Below are 21,661 nucleotides of genomic sequence, written 5' to 3'. Positions count from 1 at the left end.
ATAAAATCTGTCATACACCAGGTCCGGACTCAAATTCGGAGACCACCCAAACCTCCAGATAAATGTGTAATTAGTGGAGACAAAACTAGAGCAAAAAGGCAAGTGAATATTAGACTTCATGATGTCACTCAAACAGGGTTCAGAACTAAGTTATATAAACTGTATAGAAAGAGGGACGACATAACATCCTGCTCGTACGTACACCATATAAACTTCAAAAAGGCAATAACATAACAAGTGTTGCAGTTATAACTTATAATGATGTGTTCCATTACACCTTAGAGGTCGGTAATTCCGAGCTGAAAAGTTTTCCTGACAGATATCCTCAGTCAGATGGATAACTTCATAAGACTGGGAGCCCCAAAGGCCCTGATCACCTTTTGTTGTCAACTGGGACAGTGGAATGAGCGGGGCCTTCACTGAGGACGTCAGGTTACGACTGGGAACATGTCAAATGATCTGAAATTTACTTAGTCAAGAACCGGCCTTAAAAGTCAGCAAGAAATTCTCCAAAATAAATTCTAAAAACAAATGAGTTCAATAAAAATGCAGCACCCATCATTGATGATAGAGTTGCAGCTAGTGAATTCAGAATGGGGCAACACAAAGTCTGTACACTGTCAATGTTCATCCAAATGAGGACGGACAGACATCTGTATGCGCTTGAATGGGCCCATTTAGGGTCTTTGAGCTTTTAGTGGAGCAAAGGGAAACAACGCAGGCCAGCAGTGGCATGCTGGTTGGAAATTCTGATTCAGAAGCTGTTTGGAAACTACAACAGAGAAACAGTATCACTACACAAAATACAACTAACATGACAACAAAACCTGTCAAAAGGCAAAGTGGAGAAGATAAATTCAAGTGTAATTGGACACATGGAATCTTACAGTATTGCTCTGATTATACGCTGCCGAGTAAATGAGTTTTTGCACGAGGAAAACAGCATTTGCATTTTTGATTTGCTCCTGATTCAGTTCAATCAACAGTGGTGAGGAGCCTTCACTCTGGAGTAACGTGTGCGTCTGGAGGCCTGTGATCAGATTCAAAACTGAAACTGAAGAAAAACCACAGACATCCAAGTTTTAAAACTTTTAAAATAATGAATGTGATCTAGCTGAAAGAAAAAGAAAAAATATTGCCATCCCTGAAGACACTTTTACTGTCACTTCAGGAGCTAATTAGCTCTTCCGCCACCAGGATTTGTGTCTTGGCAGCTGATCATCGCGCTGCAGTGGCCAAAAGACAGCAATACAATATCCGAATCAGAAATCTGATCGGGAGTAAAATCATACTTACATCCAGTCTTCATACTAAAATTACAAGAATTAATTAGATTCAAACGCAGCCCATCTGTGATAAAACCTCTCCAGTGAAATGAGTCACTTCTTGGCATTTCATTTATAAGTTTAAAACTAAAAGAAACAAAAAGCAAAAACACACAGGGAGGTGAACTTTTCCGCCCTGCTCCAGACTAAAGTAAATAGAGCAGGTGTGATCACACCCTCGATGCTCAGATGGGAAACGGCTCCCGGTGCAGTGCATCCTCCTCTGTGCGGTTCACATGGCAACAAGACCCTCCAACCTTGAGAGGTCTGCCACACGGGAATTCTGGGTATAGCTGGCCTGTCAGATCTGGCAGCCATTCAAGCGTAGTATATGAAGTGGCAGGGGAAAAGAGCAGCGCACACACACACACACACACACAGAGGCAGACACGTGTTCACTCAAATTCCCAAAATCCATCAGCATTACTCCCCATCCTGCATTACTGTTACACCACTCTGTGCCTGACTCCAGAGCTCCCCTTCTCCTCCCTGGCAGCCATCACAGTGCTTTTCCCGGGTTAAACTGATACTCTCAGGGGCCGGATGGGTGGCCAGGGCCAAAACTGGCAGGTGGGGGCCAGGGTTTCAAGGGACGCAATTAATCCCAATCGAAAAATCCGCCTTTAGGTGTGATTAGAAACGAGCTGGGCTGAGAAGAGAGGCAGAGCACTCCAGCGGTGGGACGAGGGGAGAGCGGAACACTGAGACCGGGGATAATTTGTCTCGCTAACGAGGCTGTAATATTGATCAGGATGCAGAATGAGATCATACAGCACCTCTGTAACATTTTCTCTTTCATATTGATTTCACATATTTGACCAGGTCAGCTCAAATAATATCTGATTTGGTTTGGAAGAGTTTATTTCTTTAATAAAATGGAGCGGGTCTTAATTGCATAGGATCTATTTACACACATTGAGTTATAGATATCTTACACAGAAACATGTGTTTTATAGTAAAGCCTTTTAATGCCTGATTTTAATTTCTTTTTTTTTATATTATAGATTATATTAATAAATAGTGATGATGTAAACTTTTCCCTAAATGACCAACAAATGTCTGTTTTTGTTTTTATAATATCTTTTATTACGATGGTGCTTTGATTTCATATCACTTCTTATTTCCTGTTCCCATTTTTCACCTCACTAACTGCAGACTCACTATAGTTCCTATTAATTACAGGGACATCACACAATTACAGGCAGATTTGCAAAGTATCCAGAACAAACAAATACAATAAGTGTCATAGTAGTCGTATCTGCGTGTGTCTGTTACAAGCTACTCCTAAGGAGACAAGACATAAATGTTAGGTGTAAGTACTTGTAGCCTTGTGTTGTGTGTATTACTTGTCTTTACTGTGTATAAATATTATTTTTGTGCCTGTGTTCTCAGTGGTGTTTCTCTTCATACCGTCACTCCCTCCACTGCAGCAGCCCAATTCCCCCCACAGGGATCAATACATTTTTATGGGATCGCGTGTTGTGTTTGGATATTTGATTCACAACCAAACACTGAGCGGAATCAGAGATTAGAAGCTCGGGTTGCAGCGCCTCCATCGCTTTGAATTCAGCAGCTTCCTCTGTGATAAAGACCCTTGATCCTTCCGAGCTGAACCTTCCGCGTCGACTCACACCGAAGCCAATGCCATCAGTGCTCGGCTTTGATCACCATGTCAACAGATATATCTCTCGCTCTCAAAAGCCAAAGGTGGGAAGGAAGAGCGACACGGGGATCCCAAGCCGACATTTTCGGCAATTAATAGGGCGTGCTGCATCATTAGTCTGGGTGAGCGTTAATAAAGCGGAGTGTTTGAGTGGGCCACAAGAGGTTATTTAAATGCAAAAGAGCCCAGGAGCCCTCAGTGGTTCATCTCATAAACCTGACTGTGGACTAAATGTTTGATTCATAATCTCCTAGTAACGACTATGCTGTCAGAACGGGTGTCAGAGTCAGGTCTCATCCTAACCTTGCTCATATACATAACGCTGCAGGGCCTTCAAGGTGCAATGCCACGACAAAAGCCCATAAAGAGCCACTATGCTTCTAATGGAAAATGTCCATGTAAAATCAGACTATATAAAGAATGATTTATGATGCGTTCACAACCAGCAGGTTCTACGCTGTTTGCTTGACTCTTATTGTGTTTCTTTGTTCAGCTGTGTTTGTGTGGACCTCACCACGCATTAAATCTCCAGTGGCAGCAACAAGGATACCTGGGGGAGCTGGAATTATTGGCTCCACTACACCCAGTGTCTCCACGTCAATTCAGTTGTGTGGCTCACTCCTCCATTCTTTTTACTGATCAGTTATCCAATACATGTTTCATTTAGTTTCAGATGCCGACCTGCGGCCATTAGTCACAATGTAAAACAGGCCCAGGTTTCACAGACTATAAAAGTTGTATTCCTTTTTTATTCTTTAGAAACATTTATGTTGTTTCAACCAAATCCTGTTCAAAAGTTCACAATCTACACTTTTTAAAAACTTCGGTTGAGTATATTATACAGTGCTACACTGCTAACAGACTGATGTGGTCAACACCACCTTGTTAAGTGTGGTGATCCTGATGGTGTATAATTATTTTGCCTGTTTTGTATGGCTCAGATTAAAACACAGAAAACCAATCATATCTCACCAAGTTAAATATCATACAAATATTCATTTCAGGATTTCCTTTAATTTATTAGCCTTGTCTGTGTGTAGAATTGGCCCTGCCACAGTTTTATAATGAACCAGTGTTTTTATAGCAGACTTATTGGCAGCTGTATTTGCATGCTTGCTCTATCGTCCATTAAGCTGTTACCATCCACGCCAAGACCTGGGTTTGTGCATGTATTTATATGTTTTTACATACCCACAAGTGACGTGTAATGCAGTTTTCTACTTCTTGTAATTTGTAATGTGTGAGCGTGATTTTTGTGCACCCTTTCTACCTCCATAGAAGGATGGGAATGGTATAATACTCTAAATATACTATATAATATATATATTTATACTCACACTGTATAATGGCGTTTCAGTCGCTAGTTCTGTGCTCTTCAATCACTAAGAGGTGCGACTTTTGTGAAAGTGAGAAATCAAACTAATTGCTGTGCACTTTGCCACACTGCAGCTTTAGGCCTCTGAGTGAGATCACACACACACACACACACACACACACACACACACACACACACACACACACACACACACACACACACACACACACACACACACACACACACACACACACACACACACACACACACACACACACACACACACACACACACACACACACACACAATTAGCTCTGCTTTTCTCATTATCACACCACATAATGTTGTGAGATGTTTGACTTGGCTGTGACGGCCTGCTGATGGAGGGCACCAACCCAAGAATAATTAGGAGCCATGCTTCACTCACACATGCCTTAAAGCTTCTACCATATGTAATTGGAAGCATAGCATAGTGGTGTTGCCACCTTGATTCAAAAGACACGATGTTGTGAGAGAAGTACGAGGGTCAAAGAAATCAGAGTGCACTTGAAAGTGCTGCACATATAGTTGCATTGTGTGTGAATGGGTGAACGGCAAAAAACTGGACTGTTAAGAGCTTTGAGTGGCCATCAAGACTAAAAAAAGCTATATAAATACAGACCATTTACCATTGCGCCACGTTTAAAGATCCAAAGAGGAGCTTTTAGGACTTTGTTGGAGTGGAAACTCCTCAATTATGAATCAGACTTTATAGTTCGACCAACCTTATAATCGCCCATTTTCTAGATGGGATTGTAGATGTGTTCATTTGCAGTAAAAAAATAAAGATTGATAGTTATAATGTCACCATAAGGGTTCTTACACTTTATGGGGTTTTACAGGTGCAGTTAACCACGACGCAGTTTGCCGGTGCAGAGACACAGACGGGTGAACGTCCCACCGCCGGCTGATTTGTATTGATGCAGGAAGCTAAAATGACATTCCACATAGATGTTTTCAGTGTTTTAAAACGCGGCGCACCATTTCCAGTGCTGGAGGTGTGAAGTTACTGGTGTCATTAGCTTCTGCAGTACACATTCATTTTCCAAACACCTTGCAAGCCAGGGCAATTACTGCAGAACCTGACAAGAAGCAAGAGAAGAGGAACGTTAACTGCTGCTCACAGACGTATTTGCCAAACGTAAGCTTTATGCTTGATGATTTTAAAATTTCATTTATAAAAAGCCACATCCATCGGATCTCTATCTGCTCTAGCATTCGAGGCTCCGTCTGAAGCGCCAGCCTGGTGCGGGACGATCCAGAGCAGGTGATATGGAGATCAAATGGCCTGCCAGCCAGCCACAGCGACCTGCGGCAGCCAGCGCCAACCCCAGCCGCCTCTTGAAAGGAGACACAATCCCGATAAATGTATTCCTGTCAACATTGCTGCGATGCCTTTTTAATACAGCCCCCAGAGGATTCATGGCAAGAACAGCCGGAGTCAAACTCCATTTCTACGGGCTGAAAGAGAGATGTGACAAGAGCCGCATGCAGGTCAGGGACAGTCAGGGACCGTCGGGCAGCAAGCAACCGTGGAGAAGCCATAACAGAAGCTCGGAGGGGGTTTTGTTTTGGTGTGTTCCTCTGTAAAGCACATCCATCCATCCATTATCTATACTGTTCATCCTTTTGAGGGTAGCTGGGGGAGCTGGAGTCAATCTCAGCTGAAATTGGGCGAGAGGCAGTGTACACCCTGGACAGGTTGCCAGTTCATCACAGTGCCAAAAAATAGACAAACAACCATTTACACTTATGGTCAATTTAGAGTCTCCAGTCTGCATATGTTTGGACTGTGGCAGGAAGTGGGAGTACCAAAGAAAAGATGAGAACATGCAAACTCCTCACAGAAAGAATCAGGAATCTTCTTGTTGTGAGGCAACGCTGCACAAAGCAGAGCTGCATCGTTCAAGCCCAGATTCCATCACTTATTATAATTTGATTTTTGCAGAGAAGAATGAACTGGGCCGGTGGTTTTCAGGAACTGGTCAGAACAAGTGTAGAAAGAGCCATATCGGGCACAGTAACACTTCCAGCACAGCCTGGTAACTTCAGTCTGAACCAGAGAGGAATAATAACTGTCATGCATCGTGGGTGGGTGTGCAAATGTTATATATATATTCAGAATGAAATACATTATGAGGATAGTCTAATCATGACTCATGTCAATACATCAATACATTAGACATTGTTTAAACCCCAGCCTGAAATAGTTTCATGTACGATGCTACCATTGGGTGTTTTCTTTCTAATTTTCCAAAGTGGCAACTCCTTTTAATTTTTTCATCTTGTTTAAACCCAGAACATGCATCATCAAGCAGTTTCATAACTGTATCTTTGGTAAAAACAAACAAGAATAAGATTTCTGACTTACCTTTAGGTATAGATGCAAATTCTGCCAAGAAACAAAATACAAGAAAACTTATGTAAGTTATGTGTGGTAAAAATGAAACACTTTACAAATCAGTAAAAATCTAGAGATACAAGTCGAAATTTATAATTATCTTCATCAATAATCTATAGTTTTTGCTTGGTATCTGATCATATCAGTTTACCTTTATACTGTTATTACTGTACTATTATTTTTTCACTGTAGCCATGTTTCGTACTGTAGTTTTCAGATATGGCATCTTTGTCTAAGATTCCTGCCAAAACCCTAACACCGTGATTGGTAAAATTTAGTATGTCCTGGGACATAACAGAACTACTCAACTTGGACAGGAAAGTGAAAAGATGTTTAGCTCTTGTCACCTCTGAGGATCCATATAAACCAGAGCTGTTGACTGATTCACTTGAAATTAGTTACAATAACAAAATGTTCACAATAAACTCCGAAGATTATCCTGAATCGTCAGGACACTGACGACAGAAAAAAACACTCCATTGTCCTGAGGTTGATGCAAAAACATCTGTACCTGGGCCCACAAATCCAAAACGCATCTGCTACCAAATTTAAATAACATCATACAATTAGAGAAACAGCTACTCAATTTAACATTGACTGTATTCAATGCAGCAGTTATTTACTCTGTTCCTGTAAAACTTAAAAACTTAACTTAAAAGAAAATTCTTTTTGCTCCGAGCAGTATGTAAAAAACGTGTTGCCTTGTTCTGCTTGACGCTGAAATACATTTCCTGTAAAAACATCAGTTCTGTTTCATTTCATCTGCTCTCGAATGAATTTTCTTTGTTAAATGTACAGGACGGTATGTTAAGGCTAAAAGATGTTACATTCGGATCACATTGAACGTAGCCTCACTGCAGACTATGGGATACTTTCATTTAGAAACAACTCCATCCTTCAAGACCCCTCTAGAAGGTCCTTCACCTGGTGGCCGATATATCGAGCGCTCTCGATGTCATGCCCCGAACATTACAGTAGCACGGCTTTCATGATGGGCCGTCCATTGATTTTATGTCTGGGAGGAAACAATGAGGAATTGATTATGAGAGTCCATTGAACCTTTTTAAGTTCAGCTAATTGTACATGTTGCTCTATGGGGTTACAAGCTGGTTGAGAGCGCCCAGTCGGTCGTTGTGCTGTTTGTGGAGCTGCGGCGTCATTAAGTTATGAGGGTTAACGGTGCAACAGCTGAAAACACATAAGGTCACTTTCAACTCTTGGGGCAAGTGCAGGTCAACTCCTCTCTCTCTCTCTTTCTGTCCAGGTCCGGCTGTGTTGCGGCCTCAAGGTTTATCGACGTCTGAAAGGTTACTTTTGAGCGCTGAATACTGACCCATGCAGACACAGTAAAAATAGCAAGCTGCTGGTGGGCAACACGTCCCTTCATATTTACTTGTCTGGGTGAGAGTGTCAGGCCTTTTTATTGCCCATTTGCTCCCATATGGAATCACAGAAAATATAATGTGCATGTGTGGAAATAGTCTTCATCGGCTTTTAAGAGCACATGAACTCTGCTGGATTCACAACTTTTACATTAGTTGCTTTCCGGAGTGTTTGCTCAGTGTGAGATCAAAGCGGAGAGGAGGTACAGTGGAAATTACAGTGGACTGTTCGGTTTGGTTCAACACCAGCAGGCTATTTTGGAACGGTCGAGAAGTGGCCCCCCATTAGATTTGTGTGAAAAAATAAAATGATGTGTGCAGCCCTTCAATTATTCCACGTGCGCACCTTAACCGCACATGTGCAGCTGCTGCAGTGGCAGTGAAATTACTCTTCTTTATGAAGTAAACACTGGACAATGGTGAACTTAAATGAAACAACAGCTAAAGTAAATCACTTGTTTCAACATTTCCATTTTTCCAACCCCTTCATCTATACATGTTTAATTCTCTGTATTAAAATTATATTTTTAATGGTCATAAACATCTAGTGGTTATTGAAATGTTACATGGTCCAAATTAGTAAGTGCCACAAGAGGTTCTCAGGACAAACGACTGATTTTTCAAATTAAGGTACGTATGTAAGTGCATATGCCTGAAAGGAGCTGTGTGTGTCATTGGTGTGCAATGCCGTTTAGTTTTTGCCAAACCAATTTTCCCTCCACCTGCTGATTCCAGTTCAATAAAGACACATTCAGCCTGCTTTTCACTATTCCGACCATGGACATCCACTTGACTGCCACACAAGAGCAGAGAGCAGCAATCTCACTAAACCCTAAAATTATACATGACCATGTAACAAAAGAAAACCAGGCTTGAATTTGAAGTTCCTATAATTTCTATGTGGTGATTGGAACAGTCAAGTGTTATTTAATAGAATTATTTTTCTATATAAAGTTTATGAAGTGAAGTGCTCTTTGATTATTCAAAGTTTTGTGGTTTGGCCTTGAACCAAGTCTGACAAGAGGTATATAGATTATTGGTATAATCATAGATTGGTCTTTATCACCTTGTTTTCAACTGCGTTTGTTTGTCTATCTGTAAATTAGATTACGTAAAAACTACTGGACATTTTATCTTGGTGGAAGGATGTGGTGCTGCTCAGGGAAGAACTCATGAATTTATGGTGCAGACCCAGGGTTTTTTCACTTCCTGTAACATTGTGAGATTGTAAGAGAACAATTTATGGTTTAAAAAAATCAGGAGTTTATGAGTCTGACTAATTTGGTTCACATCCAAATAAAAATCCAGATCGATAAGTGAATTTTTCTGGTTGAGGTATGCATGCTACTGATCGACATTCAAGTTGTCTTTGAATTCTGTTTAATTCAAAAAGTAAGAAAAAACGTCCATATTTTGAATAACATAACTTTGAATCTTGATTTAAGGTCAGACAACACATCGTAATCAGCACCGTGAACTTCAGCATAATCAGAAATTATATATTCAGAGAGAAAAACGTAATTTGGGCTTCTTTGAGGGGGAGCCTTTGTGAATTTAATAACCAAATGAGTCCGGGTAAAGACATGGCTGCACACGACCTTCAGTTGTTTTCATCCTTTATCGAGCTGTTGCAGCTTTGGCAGCTTTGTTTTCTCCGTTTTTGAAATTCTACACCCACTTCTGCACGAACTTCAGAAGACTCACTTTCTCTCAAAAATAATATTTTAATTGCTCGCAGCGACGAGGAGTCACAAGTTTTCAGAAGACTAATGATCAGCTCGGTATAACCACGATCTCCTGGGACTCTTTTGTTGCAAAGCAGGAATAATGCAATACCAAAGGCCTTAATTAGACTGGTCCAGAAGTCTGGGACCACCGAAGGGGAAAGTGGTGTCAGGTTTTTCGACCTAACTGTACGTATATGATCCAGTGACTAAATAAATAAATATTCTATTGTTTTCCACACAACTTGTAGACATCTTCAGGGACACGTTTAAATGTTTAATTCGCAAGGCATTTTCATATTTTCAGGATGTCTACATGTTAACACAGTGAGAATATATGGCTGAAAATCAGCAGAGGAAGTTTCCAACCTAAAGAAATTGGATTCGTTCCCTGGAGTCAGCATCAGCATCCCTCCGAACCGAACCTCCCACATCTCATTCCAACAAATGATGTGCTGACAAATAATACACAGGGTACAAATACATTTACATATAAATTAAACTCTAAACCGAGCTATGGCGGCGCAGAAATGCTGCATTATGAGTCAATAATTTAGACTAATGACTGCAATAATAGCAGTGGTACAGTAAAATTATGTAAGAGGGGCATCATTTGTATATTTGCACTGTGGTGTGTGTTTCCCAAACCCTCTCCCAGACACCAGCATCACTCTTATGAATTTATTTTCTCAGCAGCTTTCAGAAAAATGTGCGACAGACAAGATGAGAGCTGACTGGAGAGAGCACGACTCATTTTTAAGCGCATTATTGATCCCACTATGGAGACGCTTCATATGAAAATAAAAGGCTCAATGTTACATCTTTATTTTTATCTCGTCAGGAAGTGCAGAAGTGTGGCCTCGTTGACTCTCCTGTTCACACAGTCACTTTGAGTGTTTATCGCAAACGCTGCTGCAGTTATTATTAATTTTAAAGTGTTTTTTCCTTAATAACTTAACAATGACAGTCCACACTGAGGAGTGAGATATTAACGAGCTGAAAACAATCTATGACAAACGCAGAAAAAAATAAAGAATCTTGATAAAGACTTCTCAGATGTTAAGGAAACACTAATGACTTATATACTGTAAATCTTATTATAGGAACTAATAACGCCTAATTGGATTTTTCCCCCCTTGCTCAACTTATGTCAACTGTTATGTGAATACACACTCCAACATAATTCCATCACATAAATAGATGAAAACATTTAACCTTAGTAACTTACTATTTTAAATTAATTTCAGCAGTTGTTTAACTCAGATCGGGTTCAAACACTTGAACTGAGCATTAATTTGAGCTGCTACATAAATATTCCAGCTTTTGGCTCATTAAATACATTTACATGTACACCAATATTCTCATACAACCTAAATAAATAGTAATATATACACTTTATATATACAGACAGTAATTAGAATAAACAATAATTGAATTAGAACATGTGGAGAATCCCAACCTAAGTCACATTATGTTGATATGTATATGTCTTAATCACTTTATAATGTCCTATTGGAGTTTTCACAGCATTTTGTGACCTGGTTAAACTTCAGTGGATTCACTCTCACTGTCTTGTGATAATTTTACATTATCACTTATTCATATCTTATAAATATCATATATATATATATATATATATATAAAAATTGACTTTATTATTTACTCTGTGCATTAAAGCCTCATAACTATATGAAAGTAAAAAACAATGTAACCCCGGAAGAAGTTCTAGAAACAGGTCACGTGGACATCCCCTAACTTTCTAAATGCAATGTTATGTGTTCTTCAGCCATCTCTGTAAGTGTTTGGTTAAGGGTTGGTTCAGCCATGTTTCGAAGCACGGTCTCTGAGTTCATAGTGAATTTACTGTAGGAATAGAACAAGTGTCAAAACTGCAGATACCGGACAATATTTGAAGCTCGGCTCTACAGACGAGAGTATACTCTGCATATATGCTGTCAGCTAAACAGGAGATAATTGAGTGGTGTGAAGCTTCTCCCCTGCCCCTCTAATGAGACTGTAAACTGACCGCGGGGATCATCTACCATGTCAATTGACTGCAATTTTACTTCTCCTGCAACTGTAGGACACTCTAGATCACCCCCACAGTGAATATATGATTAGCTTCACTGTGACGAAAATAAAGTACGAAAATAAAATAAATAAATAATAGCATAGGGCCTGTTGGAGTCACATGGACTGAGGTGCAACATCACAAATCTGAATGCACCGCTGCTACTCCCCCCCCTCACAGCTGTGCCTTCCCTTCCCCTCCACTCTGTGAAAAGGTTAATGTGTTTTCCAGAGGCAGACCTGCGCTGATATATTTTTCAAACTTTTTTACACCGAGCAAAACTGTCTGACAGCGAATCAGTCGCCGATCTCGTCTCCGGACCATATGCTGCAAACACATGTCTCACAGGGATCTTAATAATGCCCAGACATTGAGTTTTATATTGTTGCTGTCGTCTCATCCACTAACTCTTTATCCTCCATTCATGACGAATGTCCGTGACAAGTGTGTTGAATAACTTGCAGCAGAATAAAACTGGACTGATTAAATTGGAACCTTGGGGATTTAATTTCCTAGAAAACACTGCATTGCCTTCGTCCTGAAATTTAGTCACACAATTACCTTGTGATGAGATCTGAAATATGTATTTTTTTTTGTCACTGCTGTGGCCCTTCACCTGTTATAACACATCTTGCAGTCTTTGTGTGCAAATACAAAAACACTTGAACATCAATGTGATAGGGGCTGCCTAAAATTACAGAAACCATCTTTTAAAAAGAATTATCAGACTTTTTAGTTTGGTCTATGTCCCATCCACTAACATAGAGGAGGAAGGGATTATAAGCAGCCAGCCACCAGGGGGTGATTGAGAGGCTTTGGCTTCACTGTTGGGGGGCTGTCATGTCTATAATCATACACAAAGATATTGAGAGTCCGTCTTTCTAATGTCAGCAGCTCCGCTAATGTTTGTAAATACCAGCGATGATACATTAGCTTTACGTCCCTGACAATAGAACAAAACTAGAGCACATATCTCTGCCAATAGCCAACAGTCAATTCCATCAAGCTGCACCACATTTCACACTCATAGATATCAGTCCTCTAAATGTGCCAGATCTTAAATGAATTACCATGAATTATTCTCTGGCAAAACGGTGAAAAACACACACAAGGCTTAAAGGTCCAGTGTGTAAGATTTAGGTGAAAGGGAACTATTGTCAGAAATTAAATGTAGAATAATCCTCATGATGTTTTCACTAGCTCCTTCATCTAAATTGTATGAATTGTAGTTTTCTTTACCCTAAAAAAAGCCCTTTATATTTAAATACTTAAATATTTACATCGAGGGGGTCCTCTCTACGGAGTCCAGACTGGACAAACTAAACTAAACCTTTGGAGTTTTTATGACAACTGAAGGCTACCACAAGTTATTTTTCATGTTTGGAAGGAGAGGGTGAGGTGAGTTCAGCTGCAACATGCAATTTCAACACTCGATAGCACTAAATTCTACACACTGCACTGTAACAAAGTGAAAAACATTTCTGCATCTGCACTAAAATTGAATGTGTTCTTCCCTGACCCTTATCGCATTCCTCTAACAAGTTTTCGAGGTAATACCTCCTGTAGATTTTGCGGAATCTATCTTCCAAACAAACAAATCAACAGACAAAAGGACAGGGATAAGAATACAGCTTCCCTGTTGTGGGGTAGCTATGGCTACGATACTGTTAGGAGCATCGTGCAGCTGAACTTGTAAGTTTTTACAATGAATGAAACAGCATCATTCCAGACTTACAAACCCCTCCTGTATGAGGTGATAAACCCTCCCTCACCTATTCCGCATTTTAAACAACTTCAACGTCAACTCGCTTTCACACTACTCCTTTCACTGGGCCATACCTGCATCTGTTTCAGATTTTTTTTTTTTTGAAAGGAAGATACTACTTCAGGAAGTCATTTGTTTCCTTTTTGCAATCGAGCCCTCGGTGGGACCTTCACATGCCCAGCAAAGGCAATCGTTAAGAGCGTCTTTTTTCTGCCGCCATTAAGGTCTAATATATCAGTTGTGCAGTCAATTGTACTTGACAGGCAGCTTCTTGAACTTGAACTGGGTCATCTGGTGACAGATAACATGGCCTGTTTGTTCAATTTCCTCCTCTGCAATGGAACCGCTCTGAAGTGAGTTATTATAAATCACTGTGGATGCGTTCATCATGTATCTTGTCAGTGCCGGCGAGAGTGGTGCAGTGCGTTTGTGTGCATGTGTGTGTATTTGTGTGTGAAAGAGGGAGAGGGAGAGGGAGAGAGCAATAGTACAGTATGTGAAAAGGAAAAATGGGGGAGGACAAATAGGACAGGTAACAACTTGAGGCCGTGTGCAATTTGTCACTTTGTGTTTGCATGACTGCCTGTGTTTCTGTATGTGGATGTGTGAATTCATTTATTTACATCTACGTGGGTTTGTACGCATGTGATAGTGCTTATATGTGTGGGTGTGTGTGTTCATACGTCAGTGATCAGTGAAAGCACACAGGCCTAGGTCGACCCCCAGGAGCCCTTGAAAAGCTCTGGTGTAAGAGTTTTAATGTGACATGGAGATAATGAAGATCTGACCCCCCCGTCCCCACCACAGAGAGGTTATGGTCTGCAGCGGACAGCAGATATCGGCGGAGGACAGCTGATTACTCGGCCATGCTCTTCTCAGTCATTCTACAACTCCTTCCTTGCTAATATTACAAGAGATATCACAGCAAGAATGTATTTATCTAAAAGTAATGATCACTGGCGTTGTTGTGTCATTGCATTTGTTTGATATGTTCTGTGAGCGGCTCTAATGCAATGATCCAGGCAGAGGACACTATAAAAGCAGCCATGATGAATTTTATGGAGTGATTGCATGTTTTTCATTGGTTTCTGTGAAATTTCAAATCACCACTAGAGGATAGAGAGGATTTTGACTCTGCTCCTGACATTACTGCAGTGCAGTACTGTATAAGGTTACTAGTTTCACCTGTGATTGACAAATACAAATATTCAGTCTAAACAAGGTCTTTTCTATGTTTCTCTTCACATGTTTTCTCTCTTCAGTGGCTCTGCACCCGCTCTCATAAAGGAACCCATCCCTTGTTTAGGAACCACTGGGCTCGTCCACAAAAACATAATAAAGTCTATTTTAGGTAACTTTGAGCATGGATGGATTACTGAACAGAACTACTGGACCTGCTGGAATTGAAATGAATATCCCAGAAAGACACAAAACAACTACAGAGAGACACAAAACAGCCGTGGAGAGATGCCAGGGACGCAGATTTCAGCAACTTGTGGATTTGAGACTCTGCATTTGTTCTTTTTCTGCACATGATCAGAAGTTTTGCAGTCTGTCCGTTATGAAACAGCGGACTTCACCTCCGGATATACATTCTATAGCTGGCTTGGGCACACTAGATTTCGTCGGCAGATACATCATGTGCTCACATTTACCTGGAGTGACTTTTTGGTGTTCCTTCATATTCCCTGCGTCACCTTTCCTCATCCCTGTGTTTCTGTAGAGAAAGGAAAAGGAGAGGAATCAGAAACAACTCGAAAAGATATTAGTTAATACCAGTTGTTACTCTATCAAATGTGTGCTCAGTGCAACATCAGATGGATAAAATCTGCACTGATTAAATTTGTCTCTGGCCTCCTAAACACAAGCATGTTTTGATTTACTGAAAACATGGTTCTCTCAGGATGTTACAGTGATTTTACATGGATTTATATTCATGCCAGGAGACTGAAAGGAAAATCTGTTAGAGTGGGGCTTTGCATGACTAAAAATGATGGAATGACTGGAGGACTGGACCAACACCAGCTACGCCCCTGCACCAATCAGTGTGGAGGAGGAGAGGCTGGACGGGCTCAAGAGCCTCATACTGAAGGAGTGTCTGGCTCAGCTGGGCAGTCTTTTTCGAACACGCCAGCTTTGTCCCCAGGGGAAAGAAGGAAGGAGACGACCACCATCTGTTCCCAAAAACATTATGCCAAGGCCATGACAGATCTCACACCTGTGGCACTCACCTCCATCCTCCGCAAAAGGAAGGGGAGGGTGTTCACTAAAGACCTCACCATCATAGTGGATGAGAACATGGACCCGCTCCAGTTTGCCAGCAGGGGGAAACGGGGAGTCGACAATGCCAGGCTAATGATGCCTCAAATTTCCAAAGTCATGTCAGGATTTTATTTATGGCCCTTATATACTTTTAATACAGTGAACACAAACACATGTGCATCACCTACACATCAACACACCACTGGATTTATGTCTGGTCACTCTCTTTGTACACTTATAAAATAACCTGCAATAACAATCGCCTGTCACTTCCTGAATACGCTGATGACATAGCCTTCTGGCTCCAGTCGAGCGGTGCGGTGGGGGGGCCCTCCACAACCTCTCTCTGGACATTCTAACAGCCATATACTGGTCACTCGGTCAAAATTGTGTGCTGGTAAAACGTCCCACCAGAGAAAAGTAAGTCAACGGTGACGAGAATCTTCAAACACAGAACCAAAGTCACCAACTCCACAAACCCAACTCTCACCTTTACAGTCCCGCAGTACAGAGAAAGAGTCTCCATCACTGAGGACCCTTCACACACTGTTTACTGCTCCCTCCAGGTACTCCCATCAGGCAGATGCTTCAAAGCACCTCTGACCAAAAAGACCTGACAAAAACGCTTTCATTCCCACTGCAATATCAACCTCAAACAAGGTCACATCCACTGTCACTGCTTTTTAATGCACCTCCACGCACCTGCTCTCATTTATTTATGGAACCGTTGTGCTCTAATGCAATTTTATGCAAGTCTTTTTATGAGTAGATGTTGTTTGTGACCCCCTAAAGCGATCACTATCACTCTATGAGAAACAATAAAGTTTTGAATCTTGAATCAAAAAGAGACTCAGAGCAACCACAAACTGACACAAAATGGCCAAAATGAGACACAGTGACATCAAGCAGGGACGAAGAACCAACACAAGCAGATGGAAAGAAACAAGAGACACAAAATGAACACAAAGATAAACAAAACATCTATAAAGTGAAACGAAATGGCCTCAAAAAGGTGTAATATGACCACAGGTACCATGGCTGTGTGGTTGCGTCCTTCACTATTTGTGTTGCTTTACGTGGCTGAGAGCCTATTGTGTCCTCAAACATTTTCTTTGGCCACAACACTTCCACTGGGTAACTAGCACATTTCCTTCACATGCACAGGAGAAGCCATCATCTCAGGTGTGGAGCTTCTTGACAATACAGGCAAGCCCACCAAAAAAGGCGATTCCTTTTCCATTACTGGTAGAGGAGGTTGCCTTTCTACTTTTTTGTGCATCAAGTTGGACGTCAAGATTTCACCGAAAACCAAGGCGCTCCCTCCGCTGTCTTGCCAAATCAATGCGTTCACCCAGGTGTCACGTCAGCGGGTGTACGTGGGGATTTTTGACCAGTGGAAAAAGAGGGTTAAGTGAGGCTTGTGCCAACACATGACTCTCTGGGTGCCAGTTCCTGACCCACTGCTCTGTGCAGTGGAAGATAAATACAACAAAATAAAAAATAAAACAAGAATTAAAAAATACCTAGTGTAACTGTGACATAAATGTCAATGACTTCTTTCTTCAAAGGAATCATAGAGTTATTTGTGGAGCTTTTACTAGCTCTCAGCTTCTGCCTAGGACACAAGACAGATGCCAACTGTCCACATGGTTTATAGAGCAATTGAAATGGTCACACTGGAGAGCTTCCTTCAAGGTCAAGCAAGGATGAAGGATGTGGTTGAGAGCTTTTGGGAAAAAATAAAATCCCCCAAAAAACAAATCAAAGCATCAAAACCACCTCACTCAGAAAACTTAGTGCTGTGCTCTAATCAAGATGCAGAACGGCCCTTGAGCTTTATTTCAGTGAGTTAACTTGACAAAAGGCCAGAGGAGGAGATGCAGCCTGCACACATTTCCATGCATTTTATTTACTTATTATGTATTCATCTTGTGGAGAATAAAGCATGGACTTGGCAGGAAGTCACAAAATATAGCCTGCAACACCTGTCTCAAACCTGTGGTACAAAATAATTGTCAACATTCAAAGCACTGGCTGGTGGTTCACTATGTAGTTTAGCTTTATGTCTATCTTTATCTATCTATCTATATATTTGATTAACAAGCAGGATTGGCTAATGTAGAGGGACAGCACCACTCAGCCATTGAAAGTCAAACTGATTTTGTCATACTAACTCATTCCGCAGGCTCACGCAGATGAAAGACTCTTTGACCAGGGTTACATTCATATATTTTCCTTATGAAGCTGTGAGCATGCTAGAAGTTCATGAAATGAAAAAAACTGTTTGGCAGTACATTAGATTCATTCATATGATTATGTTTTACCTTAATAAGGCCTGCACTTAATATAATCTATAATAAGGAGAGATTTACCTTCCTTCAGCCCAAACTGCTTAACAGTACTTTCTTAAAAGAACACTTGAAATCACATGTGGCTTTTCATTCACAAATAGGAATCATTTTTTGGTTTTTTTGACTTTGCTTTCGGAGCAAAATCAAAACTCACTCCATCAAAGCAGCAGCCTTTTCTTCGAAAATAACCACAGCTTGTGTGAGCAAAATATGAAGAGGCTGACTAAAACATCTCACTTCAAACAAGACACAGAATCAAACCAAAACACCAGCTACACAAGCGCACAGTGAATTAGGATGAAGAAAAAATAAATAAATAAATACATTTTAAAAAAAGAATATGAGGATAAACTGGGCCGCTCCTGAAATCAAAGCAGCCCTCATTTCTTCTCATTAGCTTCTCAGATTCCTGTGACAGAGCTACCTGTACATCACAGAGATCAGCAGCAGGCCGAGAATGAGTGAGACGCCAATTTGTCTTGACATGTTAAGTTGTGACTCGATCAGATTACGAAATGCAGCAGCGTTAATGGACGAGCTTGAGCGTTTGTCTTTCAGCACTGACGGCTGAACCAGATTTAGTTTCCTACTGAAGTCTGTGACCTTGCCAGTGTCCATCATGCAGTGAAACACTGACAAGTCGTTGCAAGATTTCAGTCAAACATCAGCTGGCAACTTGCTGAGGAATCATAATCTAACCCTTACATATGCTGGTGTTTTGAAGTAATACTAACTGAACATCCAATACTAAGCCTTATTTTTTACTTCTTTTTATCTGGTCACACAAAAATAATGCAGCGGTCAGTGATGTAACTTATCCACAAAAAACAGGTGGCGGCTCTGGAAACAAACTGTGTCTCAAGTCAGGGGACGCATTTGAGTTTGTGTCTCAGTGGCGCAACTAGTCTGTCCCATTTCGAAGGCTCCTTCAAATGCGGCCGACAAATGACAGTGACAGCGGTAAGGGCAGGACAAGCTCGTGATGCAAATCATGGAAATCCTCCGTAGACCACACCGTCTGACTGTGGTTCAGTGCTCACGTCCTCAGAAGGAGTCGGACCTTGGATTGGAAACACTGCTGTAGTGAGTTCTCACAGGGCTAGTTGGTGAACTTATCTCCTGGCATTTTGCTCACCACTGCATACTATAATAATTAAATATATTAGATTCTAATAATTCAAACTTCACGAAAAGGAGAAATAAAGCTATTTGAGCTCACAAGTTTTCTAACAGTCAGTTAGCAAACTCTCAGCTCTTCATTTTTTTTTAATTGCTTAATCAACACATTTGTGCCAGTGACACCTTGTTTAGAACTATGTTGAAATGACTGTTAAACAAATGTTGCAACACACATAAACGCTGCAGTTTGTCGATATTTAACATACGCTGCTGATGTCATGTGATCTTCTTGATAACAGAAAGAGAAAGTGCTGAGAATCTCCGGAGTTCACTGCAGCTAAAGGTTGTTAAATAAAAGCCATGAAACATTCAAGCTCTGAGGCGGAGCTGATGAGTCACCATCTTTTTCCTCAACAAAGCCTTTCCTTATATACACTGACATTGTTACGCGTTACATTTATCATGGTTTTGTCCTCTATTACTAATCACGGCTCAGGTTAATCGCACCCACGTGGCTAATATATGCATTTGGTGTGTCACTGCCAGCTGTCCCTTTACGTCACACGTTCAGCCGCCCTATGACAGTGTTGCCCCCTGTGCCCTGTTCCAGTTGTGAGGAAAGCTGTCACCTGAAGCCTGTCAAGGGCATCATGGTCACCTGATGCACAACTCCACATCACATATGCCACAAATACAAACATTAGCAGCAACTTAAATGCAAGTGATTGCTGCAGAGATAAAGTTTCTGTCTCTACAAGATGATGGCTGGGATTTAATATTTTTCACCGTGAGGTAAGATTTTATCACAAACACTCAGAACAAAACCAATTAAGATGATTACATGAATATGTGACCTTGTTTATTTGATTGCTGTGCTGGTCCTTCAGTAAAATCAATGTTTATGCTTTAAATTGAATCCCTTTATTAAAAGAGGTCATTTCCGTGTATCAGCACCCATTACACTATATTGATTGTTGTTGTTTGGTTTAGCAAGGGAAACAGCAGCAAAGCTTCTGATACTGCGTGAGAAATGTATGATGGAGGAAAGCAAAACATTCTGCCAGGGGAAGAGTTATTAAATGATGCATCTGTGTTTGTGTGCTGGTGCATGTCTGTACCTGTGTGTGATTGTATTTGTGCACACGCACATCAACTGACATGTTCAGTTATAATGATCTTCTATATTATTTTATGAACAGAGATACAGCAGCAACTTAAAGCTGCAAAAGCAGAATAATGCAAATGACCAAAAAGTGGTGACACATAGAACTTCATCTTGTCTCAAATAATCAAGAAGCACCAAAAAGAAGAAAGTCCTTGTTGCAGAGATCAATCATGGAAACTGAAAAGAAAACCTGCAAAGAAATGATGATTTAAACCCTTTTTCTCTACCCCTTTCCTCTCAGGAGTCTTTTTTTTTTTTTTTTTTTTTAAATCAACAAGTAACTAACAACAAACGTGGTAAAAAAAAAATTCTAAGCTTCTAAGAAGCAAATTTCCTAAAATATTCAGTGGTGTGTGGTTTTGAATCAAAGCTATAGAGCCAACAGTAAAGAATGAATGACTTTAATGGACACCTTACTGAATCAGGATTGTGCATGGATGTTGAAAATATAATAGCCCTGATTTACAAAAATCCTAGATCTGTCACTGTTTAACCTGTTTACAGCCAATATGTTGACCTGTTTTCTGTTTATGTTGCAGCCTTCTAGGATGACCAACAGAAGCAGTGGGCAATACTATGATGATAATATCATAATAACAAAACAGTTTCTCTTTAAAGCCTAGACTGGTTTATCTTTAGCTAGACAAGTGGTGGATGGCAATGTCCATCAGTCAATATACAAAGACCGTAAATAAGAAAAAATACATTTTAGCTTATTTGGTAATCCACCCATCGGATAAGACTTCTAAAGTTTGTCCAGACAGCTGCATAACATGAGTATGAATCAGCGCTGGAAAAAAAAGAGTTATAGCAACAACAGTTGTGAGTCGGAAACCAAGCAGTTGCCCCTAAATTATTCATGCCATATAATAAGAGGTGGTTGCTACAGAGAGTGTTTGTCAATGAGAAGAGGACTTGGAGAAGATGGAGCTGAGAAGAGGGAACTCCATTGTACAAAGTGAACGTCTCTCAGTGAGACGGAAATTGGCAGTTAAGGAGTAAGGGAAGTGTGTTTCCACGTTACACACAGAGCCTGAGCCTTTTAGAGCGGAGACAGATTTTCTAAGGAATAGCGAGAC

The 21,661-nt window shown here is 40.7% G+C and overlaps 1 long non-coding RNA gene across 1 annotated transcript in view; it reads right to left on the bottom strand.

The window, feature by feature from the left end:
* LOC138406733 (uncharacterized) overlaps positions 1–21,661 on the bottom strand; it is a 32,629-nt gene that overhangs the window by 9,664 nt on the left and 1,304 nt on the right. Inside the window, exons 2-3 of the long non-coding RNA XR_011240073.1 lie at positions 15,341–15,402; positions 6,714–6,734 (exon numbers count right to left, since the gene is read on the bottom strand). This is a non-coding gene — a long non-coding RNA (uncharacterized lncRNA). The remainder of the gene's footprint in view (positions 1–6,713; positions 6,735–15,340; positions 15,403–21,661) is intronic.

Source organism: Paralichthys olivaceus, chromosome 23, assembly GCF_024713975.1.
Source record: "Paralichthys olivaceus isolate ysfri-2021 chromosome 23, ASM2471397v2, whole genome shotgun sequence".
Lineage (NCBI taxonomy): Eukaryota > Metazoa > Chordata > Actinopteri > Pleuronectiformes > Paralichthyidae > Paralichthys > Paralichthys olivaceus.
Note: the sequence above shows the minus strand (reverse complement) of the source record. Positions and strands in the feature narration are given on the sequence as shown.